The sequence below is a fragment of the Melopsittacus undulatus genome, chromosome 6 (genome assembly GCF_012275295.1).
Source record: "Melopsittacus undulatus isolate bMelUnd1 chromosome 6, bMelUnd1.mat.Z, whole genome shotgun sequence".
NCBI lineage: Eukaryota > Metazoa > Chordata > Aves > Psittaciformes > Psittaculidae > Melopsittacus > Melopsittacus undulatus.
In genome coordinates, this window is record NC_047532.1 from 49,078,308 (window position 1) to 49,087,256 (window position 8,949).

An 8,949-nucleotide genomic window follows, 5' to 3' on the forward strand; every position below is an offset into this window, starting at 1 on the left:
GGAGAGGTTTGCAGTCAAGTGTCAAATGCTGCTCATTAACATTGGCTGCTCCCTGAGGACAATGCTGGTTACCTTGTGTTATTTGTGTGGCACTAGAGGCACCTGCCTGAGATGAAGGGGAGGGGAAAAAAAAATATCAATGAATAATAAAAGACATCCTTTGATCTAAGAAAACACATGGAAATGGGGTGGAAGAAGGATAGGACTGAGATGCTTCAGGTACTGACTGTGTGTGATAAATGCCTTGAAGAAGCAGTGTCTGATTTTTCTCACCTTTCATTCTATGCAGCCAGCCTTTTGGTACTGGTGAAATCATGGAGAGCTCCACTGACATCAGTGCAATGATAGCACATTTTGCTGTCAGGGCTATTGACCTAATTGAGCAGTTATTCCATTTATAACCTGGCTGAATCAAAGCCAGTCCTGTGCCTAGGATGAGAAGAACAGGACTGGCTGGTAACTGGCTTTGTTTTCTGGTTGTTGGCTATCTATTTGGTCTAGTGAGAACCAAATTCATTCCAATGAAATGGGCATTCCCTGCTCCTAACAATTAAGCTTTGCTACAGGAAAGCTGGACTGTGGGGAGTGTAGATGCTTCAGACCCATGAAATGTCTTGTGATGCGACATCCCAACTTCTGTGACATGATGCAGTTCAGTAGCCCAGTTCCAGATCCTCTCCCATCTGGTCACTGGGTTTGTGTGCTTGATGGCAGTGTGCTTGATTTGGAGCTGGAAGACACGGTTTGGAGTGCTTAGTCAGTATTATCTGCTCTGTTTCATTCCACCAGTTGGTTGGTTTTAAATATATTTTGGATGCCTAATAATCCCAATAAGAAATTTCTAAAAGAACATCAGAAAAGCTATCCACAGTATTTAAATCACTATGTTAATGTGACTGAGCTCATGTGGCTAAGAGATTGCAAATCATTTTCAGATGCCATCAGCATCTTTTTTGGGGCCTGTCTTATGTCCTCCCATGACCATTGCTTGGAGAGCCATGTACACATCGAAGGATTTGCTTTGAAGGAAGGGCTCAAATATCAAAGTGGAAAAGAAGCATTCAAACCTAAAAGCTGACCAGAAAGCCCAGCACATCATTTTCAGCAGAACATTATTGTTACTCTGCTGACAAACTTCTTTTGAGGGCAGCAGCACAGTCCAGCACCATTTCAGATTTGTCTTGAAGCCGCACGTAACCAAAATAAATACATGGTTACATAAGAAACTATATTATGTGCTTGCTTCTGGATTCCAAGTCTAATTGTAAAGTAAGCACAAATCCAGTATTTTTGCCCTTACAGACGTAGAGGGCCAGCCTCTTCCCAGAGGCGATCCACTTGATTCGCACCTGGGATAAATGGGTCAACACAGTGGAAGGAAGGTGGTTTTGTCCCTTCTCCTAATGTTCTTGTAGACGATGTGGAGGCCCTCTGGGAAGGTGAAGACAAAGGGGCAGGCAGGGAGAGGCACTGAACCGGCCCAGAAGGCAGCCATGTCTCAGGGAGGGCAGTATGTGGGTTTTGGACATAGGCCAGGTTGGCATGAGTAACCAAAACCCAGAGGATTACTTTGCTCACACAAATCAATTGCGATTTATGCAGCTCCATTCGTATGCCAACAGCAATGCCTATAGTTATAGTGACTTAATGCTTTGCATGATACAAACCTGCTTTCTGCTGCATATGACTAGGGAAAGAGTTATGTTGCGAGGCTGTGACAAACCTGTGCTTTTAGAGCTAGGCTTAGAAATTTGGCAGGGGATAATCTCACTTCTTTGCCCCAAAGGAGTTGTGAAAATATATTAATAATTGTTTATTTCCAAAGTTCTTGGACACTGTAACTTCAAATGGGGGTGGGAAAACCCATGAAGAGATCCAGTTTGCTTCAGGGCAGAGATCCTCATGAAAGACAAACATTGGCTTACAGAGGGGAAGGACCTGGCCATGTGTGTCATGATGCAGAGAAGACAAGGAAACACACAGTAATAATAAGCAGGCAATGTTAGGACTTTGAGTTTTCTGAGGTTGGCAGTCTCTCAGCTTTAATCCAGCACAAATTGTTCAGTTCCACACAGAAGGGACTGGATAATGTTCACTGCCCTGCACTCCCTATAGGAACAAAACTGGAGGTTCTCCCTGGCTTCTAGGCTAGGCTAGGATAAAGCTGCCACAGATGGGAAAACTGGAATATGAAAGGGCATTTTCCATGTCATAATGTTCTGAACAGAACTTCATAGCCCCTAGGTGTAGCATACTATACAGTGCTCAGTATTCTGCCTCTGTTTCTAGACCTATAGTGTAGTAAAATGTGCATACGTGTAAGCTCCTAAAGAAAGGACACTGCAGCAGAGAAGGCAAATAAATCTAACGTACCTAAGTATCAGGACAGTGACTGCTACAAAAGCCCACATGGAAAAGAGTTTTGTCAATATGAGCTGCCACACATTGACAGAGGATGATAAGATAGTTACCTATGTGAAGGACAAAGGAAAATGACGCCCACTTTGGACACCCAAAGCTTGAAATCTGTTTACAAAAGAAGGCCAGTAGCATCGTCAGTTCGGACACTAAGGCTCAGAGAGCTGAAACCAAGGTCATCTAGTGAAGGCAGAAGTGAAGCTGAGACTAACCTAATACACCTATGCAAGCTGAGGGATGAATGTCTGGAAAGCAGCTTTCAGAAAACACCTGTGGTAGGTGAGCTGACCGTGAGCCACTAGTGCCCTTACAGCAAAGTAGGCCAGAAGCATTCCAGGCTGTGTTAGTATGTGCACCTATCTTGAGTGCTGGGTTTCCCAGCACGGGGGAGGCATGGACATACTGGAAGGACCACATATTGGAGCATCTGGCACATATGAGCTGAAGCTGAGCAAGCTCGGGTTGTACAGCAGGGGTGAAATTAATGATGCATATAAATACTTGATGGGGGAGAAAGAAAACTAAGCCAGACTCTTTTCAGAGGTGCCTAGTAAAAGTTCAAGAAACAATGGGTACAAACTGAATACGGGAAATTCCACTTAAACATCAGATTTTGGTTTGGGGTTTTTTTTTTGTTTATTTTTACTGTGACAGTGACAGAACAATGGACAGGCTGCCTAGAGAGGCTGTGGAGTCTCCATCTTTGCTGTTATTCAAAACTTGACACAGCCCTGACCAAGCTGTTTTAGTTGATCCTGCTTTGAGCATGGGTGTTGGACTAGGCAATCTCCAGAGGTCCCTTCCAGTCTCCACCATGTTCTGTAACAGAACACAGCTCTCCCAAATCCCAGGGTAATGTTCTGAATGAAATGGTTACCTGGGTTTTGGACTTCTGCTCTTTTTTTTTTTTTTTTTTTTGTTTAAATGTGGCCAACATAAATGTATGTTCAGGTACAGAGATGCACATATGCAGATGGTCTGTACATTTGTGTGGATACCTGGAGAATCCCTCCATATGTAGGCAAGGCAGTTCATGCATTCAGGCTGCCAGAAGAAAATGTGAAAAATTGCTGAATTCCACCTAGACAGAATTTCCAGCTGGAAAAAAGAGGATATGTCTGGGGAAACCTGGCTATGAGTTATTCCTGCCTCCAGGAACCTGTGCTGAGTCTTTCTCTGCACAGAAGAGTTTCCCTTTAAATAAATACTCACTTATTCAAACAAGGTCTTTGCACACATGAAACAGTATATTCATCACTTGATTATATTGTGGGTTACTTGCTATTCATCACTCTTTATATTCTTCCTTTAAAAATTTCTTAGCTGTAATAGTTAACGGAAAGAAATGAGAGTGCATGGTTGTGTTTATGCATAAAAGCCTCCTGCTTTTGTCATAACATATTCAGCTTGCATGGGCACAATCAACTAATGCAGTGGTGCACTGGTTTAATTTATGCACATTGCTGGAGAAAAAATAAGCTGTAGCAGAAGAGAGTTTATTCTGGGAGTTACTTTAATTGCTCTTCATTGTAGCTGTGTCATATAGTTCTCTTTCCGTGTTTCACTCCTCTCTGCAGTACTATGTGAAATACATGAATACAAAATGCTGCAAATTGGGTGACCTCCCAAGTGAGAGAGGGAAGGAATAATCGAGGAGCTGACAGTTTAGCGCTCAGTAATTTTTTCTGTAACGGTATATGGATCTACTGTAATCAGCAAATACCTTCCTCTTGCTGCATACAGAAATGCTTGGTCTGTCAGATAACTCGTTCACAGCAAAACCACATCAGCTCTACCCGCAATGTGGCCACCTCTAGAGGGCGATGACTGATTAATGTTTGTGTTGCAGTAGAAAGCGATTGCCGGATTATCCTGGATTAATCCAGTTGCGATGCTGCAGCTGTTTAACAAATTACAGATTCACTGCAGAAAGGTGCAGAGTCTGACAAGGAAAGGTCTCTGTCCAGTTGAAGTGACAGAGGAAATGTGACCTAGTAATGTAGCAGAATTCAGCCAAGGCAAACTGCCATGAGATCTTTAGTTCTTAGAAATACCAAAGACCTTAATTTCTAGTATAGCATTTGTTTGTGCTGTCCCTTGCAGGAACTAATCCATAGGTATGTTTAAACCAGACCAAAACAGGAGAGGAAATCAAATCAGGCAGCATCAATTGTTCTGAGCTTCCAGGTTTACACTAGCAGCTTGCTCTGGTGTCTTCCATCACAGAATGGTCCTGCTGTACAAGCCACCACTCCAGGGATGGATTTACCAGGAGCGTGGGGGGTGTGGGTGTGGTACCTTCTTTATTAACATAATTTGGTGCAGAAATTGCTTCCAGGGAGAAACAGCTGCCCAGTCCCACCTTTCATATGACTTCATATTCCTCTACCTGCATTTCAGGTGAGAAAGTAATGGCAACAACTCCTGCAGCATCCTGGGATGTTGTGAGTGGTCCTTGGGTGTCTGTCCCCAGCTTTCACACCACTGGTTTTGTCTGAAGAATGTTCCCCTTTCCCCCTAGGCTGTTGTTACCATTTTGCTGCTTAGCTGCCTCTTTAATTCTTCCATATCCTTTTTACTGGTGCCAATGAACCAAACTCCACATCCCAGCTCTGCACAGAATATGTGATCAGTTGTGTGGGGAAAAAAAGTGTAAGGCCGGGACAGAATTTCAACACAGACAAGTGTTTCCTTCTTGTGTGCATGTCTTTGAATGTAAGCTGCCACTGTGCACCCAGTGCTGTGCTACATTGCCACATTTGCAATTAGCTCTGGAGGTGGAGTATGTGCTCTGCAGCCAAGATGCACACCGTTCTGCTCTGTGCTTTGTGAACCATGGCACAAAGGGTCATGGGTCAAGAAGAGTTTATTTCAGTGACAGGTGACATTAGGACACGTCTTTGACTGGGGAGGCAGTGTGAATACATTAGCACCGATCCCTCTCTTCCCTCTTAGCATGGAAAGATGGGGCTGGTTCTTAGTTTATCTTTGCATTTAGCCTTGACTCCACATAGCATAGCTAGAGGGGATGGAAACACAGTTTACTTATTTTCATTTCCATTTTACCAGCTTGAGTTAGGACCAGGCTGATATTATCCCAAAAATATTATTATTTCCTTAGTACTTTGAGACCTCTTTGTGTGGTTTTATTGCCCTTAGGTGTGGACCGCTGTGTCCACAGCACAAAAAGCCCTGTCACTCTTCTTGGTCATCTTCACTCCTTGTGGAGATCTTGGACTATAAACCATAAGCCAGTGCCATGGGCAGAAAAGATGAATTGTCTTTTATATTTCCCAACACATCCTTCTGCATCATAGCATGACTGTTACAGGAAAAACCTGCCTTTCAGTAAACTGACCTTTTGGGGATTTATTTGTTTTATGGATTCTTCTATGTCATGACCCAGCACCTGCCACAAGCACTTAGTTCTAGCAAAGGACTTTTAAAAAATACATATATAGAAACTGTTAGTAGAAAACCTAACATTCCTGAAGAATGTTACTGTCTTAATTTTTTTTCTTTCAGAAAAAAGGGTGTGTGGTACTGCAGGAGACTGAGGTGGGGTTTTAAACCACGACAATATGCTACCTTCTCTTGGTGGGTTTTGCGTCTCGCAATCTATCTAGCTGCAAGGAGTCGTCATAAATAGAAGTGACACAGCGAAAGCTACTATGATAGTTTGCAGAATTAAAAATAGCTGTCTTAACATAGTTTTTCCTTCCAAGGTAGAATGTACCTTCAGCTGGAAAACATGCGTGCACACTGTTAATGCAACATCTCTTTTGCGTAGTTCTATTTTACAGTGAATCATCTGCTGTCTGGCTTTGTATATCTACATAAAAAATAGGTGGGAATCAGCTTGGTTTCTGAAATTCCCTCTGATGTATTGACTGACAAATCTGTGGTCATCATGTTTTAGTGGGAGAAGAAAAAGATTAAAAGTACAATAAAGAAAACTAGCAAGCATGTATGCTCACCAGATTTTAAAGATGACTTCTGACAAACCCAGATATAGTTTCCACAGGGAAGGATGATGAAGAACAAGATTGCTCAACACCTACAGAAGTGAACCTTTGCTAACTCCTGCTCTCTGAATAAGAACTTGTCTACTAAAGGAATTAAGGAAAACATTGAGCCAGCTCAACTGATTTGCAAACTAGTGTTGAAAGAGTTACAGAAATTGCTTAGTGAGAGTATGAGGGTAGCAGGGAGGCAATTTGTTTTTCTTTTGAATTGTAACACAAAAAGCTTCATGTGTTATGTCCTTACCTCCTCCAATTTCCTTCTTTTTATCCTCATAGTTGAGAAAATCACATTATGTTTTTTTATTCATTTATGGTTAAGGCAATAAAGATTCCTTCCAAACTCTTGGTTGCGCTAACTTAATTATACTTATAGTAGAATTAAACCACAGCAGTGCTGAGGATGTTTGTTTCTTGGGCGCTCTGCCAGCTAAGTCACCACCATAAACCTTTTTCATTATCTGGGAAGTCTTACTTAACAGCCTTCTCCAGAAAATGTCAAAAAGTAAGTTGTTGCTAAATCTACTCGATTAAGAACAGGAAATTAAAAGTTAACACTCCAGCACACTATTCTCTTTTCTTGTTTTTGTTTTGTTTTGTTTTTTTTCCCCAGAGAAAAACAGTGTGTGCTGGTAACATATATCCTATTCGAAGGTCAGTTGCAGCCCATGAACATGACCAATTGCTCAGATCTGAGTCTTTCACACCTCCCAGTCAGAGATGATAGTTGTGTGCATCAGCAACCATTTCTGAAGTCTTTTAGATTGTATGCTTTTGTAGGGAGAGGCCAGTGATAAATTGGTTTTGAAATAGAAAAAGTGCATGTTACACTTCAAAAAAAAAAAAAAAACACAGCCTCAGAGTGGGCTCATTGATCAGGGGAGAGCCTGAAAGTAAATTGTAATACCAGGTCTTAGACATCCTATTGGAGTCGAAGGAGATGACAATATGGTTGTATTTCTCCAGATTTTTCTGCAGCCCACTGTCCCGCTCACTCTGGTGAGGTGCTAAACTTTGGCCAGGTGAATCTCAGCCATTGTCTATGCTTCACCCTGTGCTGTGAAATACTGAAATGACCACATTATCAGCATTCATTGTTGGTCATCAGCTTACTGTCAGTGGCACAGCCCATGTCTCCTACTAGCCTCATCATCACCAAACATGGTAACAGAATGGAGACCTACAGTGTCTCTGTAGCTGTCATCACTATTCTGCTGTGCCCTTCAATGGAAAAATGGTCCCAAACTCCCTGCTCCAGCTTGCCATCACTGTGGGTGTTCATGTGGCTAGTGCTTATTTGTGCAGCACCATGCTGTATCTGCCTGTACTGAGAGATGCTATAGAAATTCTTGCTTTGCCTCTCCTTGTTCTCTGGGGCTGTGCATTTGTGTTGTGCTCATGTGCTGTGCAAAATCAGCCTCTCATTGTTCATTGGCTCTTTTTCCCTTGATACCTCAGTTAGGCAGTGTGACAAAAGCATGCTTTGCAATGATCTAACCTGATTTGGTGCTTTAGGCCAGCTCTGCAAAGTTCTGCAGCCATCCTTATCTGAGAAATGAGCTGTAGGACAATATGACTAAACTCTTGCTTTTCTCTAATCATTCTGATCAAGACAGATGATGAAATCACAACTTTTGCTCCCTGGCTGGCAAATTTTCCCCAGCTCTCTCAAAGTTGCATTTGAAATTTCATTTTGCTCTCCATTGCTTGTAGGAAGAGATTTTAGCAAATCGGAGTAAAAACTCTTTTGAAAGTATTGTGCCTATCTATTCAGAGAATAAAGTCACTATGAATTAACTGTTCAGGTGCCTGCACAGTCTGGAATTTTAGACCCTAAAACTGGTCTGCAATTGCTGTGTGAATCAATTAAAAACTGAAGTTAAAAGAAAAAAAAAAGAGGCAGTAGACTTATTCTAGTGAAGCAAGCAGGGAAAGAAATAGATCCTCTGATACTGCTTAGGAAACAGGCAACTTCATAGCTCACACTTTGCAATAATTTCTGTAACTGAAATGAAGTGTCTTAAAGACTTAAATTCATGTGACTTGCTTCACAAAACACTCCTTTTCTTATGCTTACATTACAATAGTGTTGTTGGCTTAAAATTAACTAATTAATTTCTTCCTGAAGTTAATGCAGTCCTTCTAAAGTTATTCCTGTTGTAACTGAGAAATAAAGTTAAAAACAACACCAAAAAAGTATCAGGACATCAGGTTTCTGTACTGCAGATATGAGAGGTTAGAGAACTGGAGATGCTGCTGAAAATCTTTTCCCTCCCACAGCAGTCTGAATCTTGAAAGAAAAAGGAAAAAAACCCAACCACCCACCAACAACAAAAACCTAGACCTTTAATTATAACCTAATCATCTTGATCAGAGCAATAAATATAACAAATGTGAGGCAAGTATGTGTGTGAGAGTGCAGGACAGAGAAAGGTTTAGGGCAAGGATCAGTGGAAAATCTTTAGAAATGATGTAAGAGAAAGCAAAGGCAGGGATTGGAGTTTGTAGC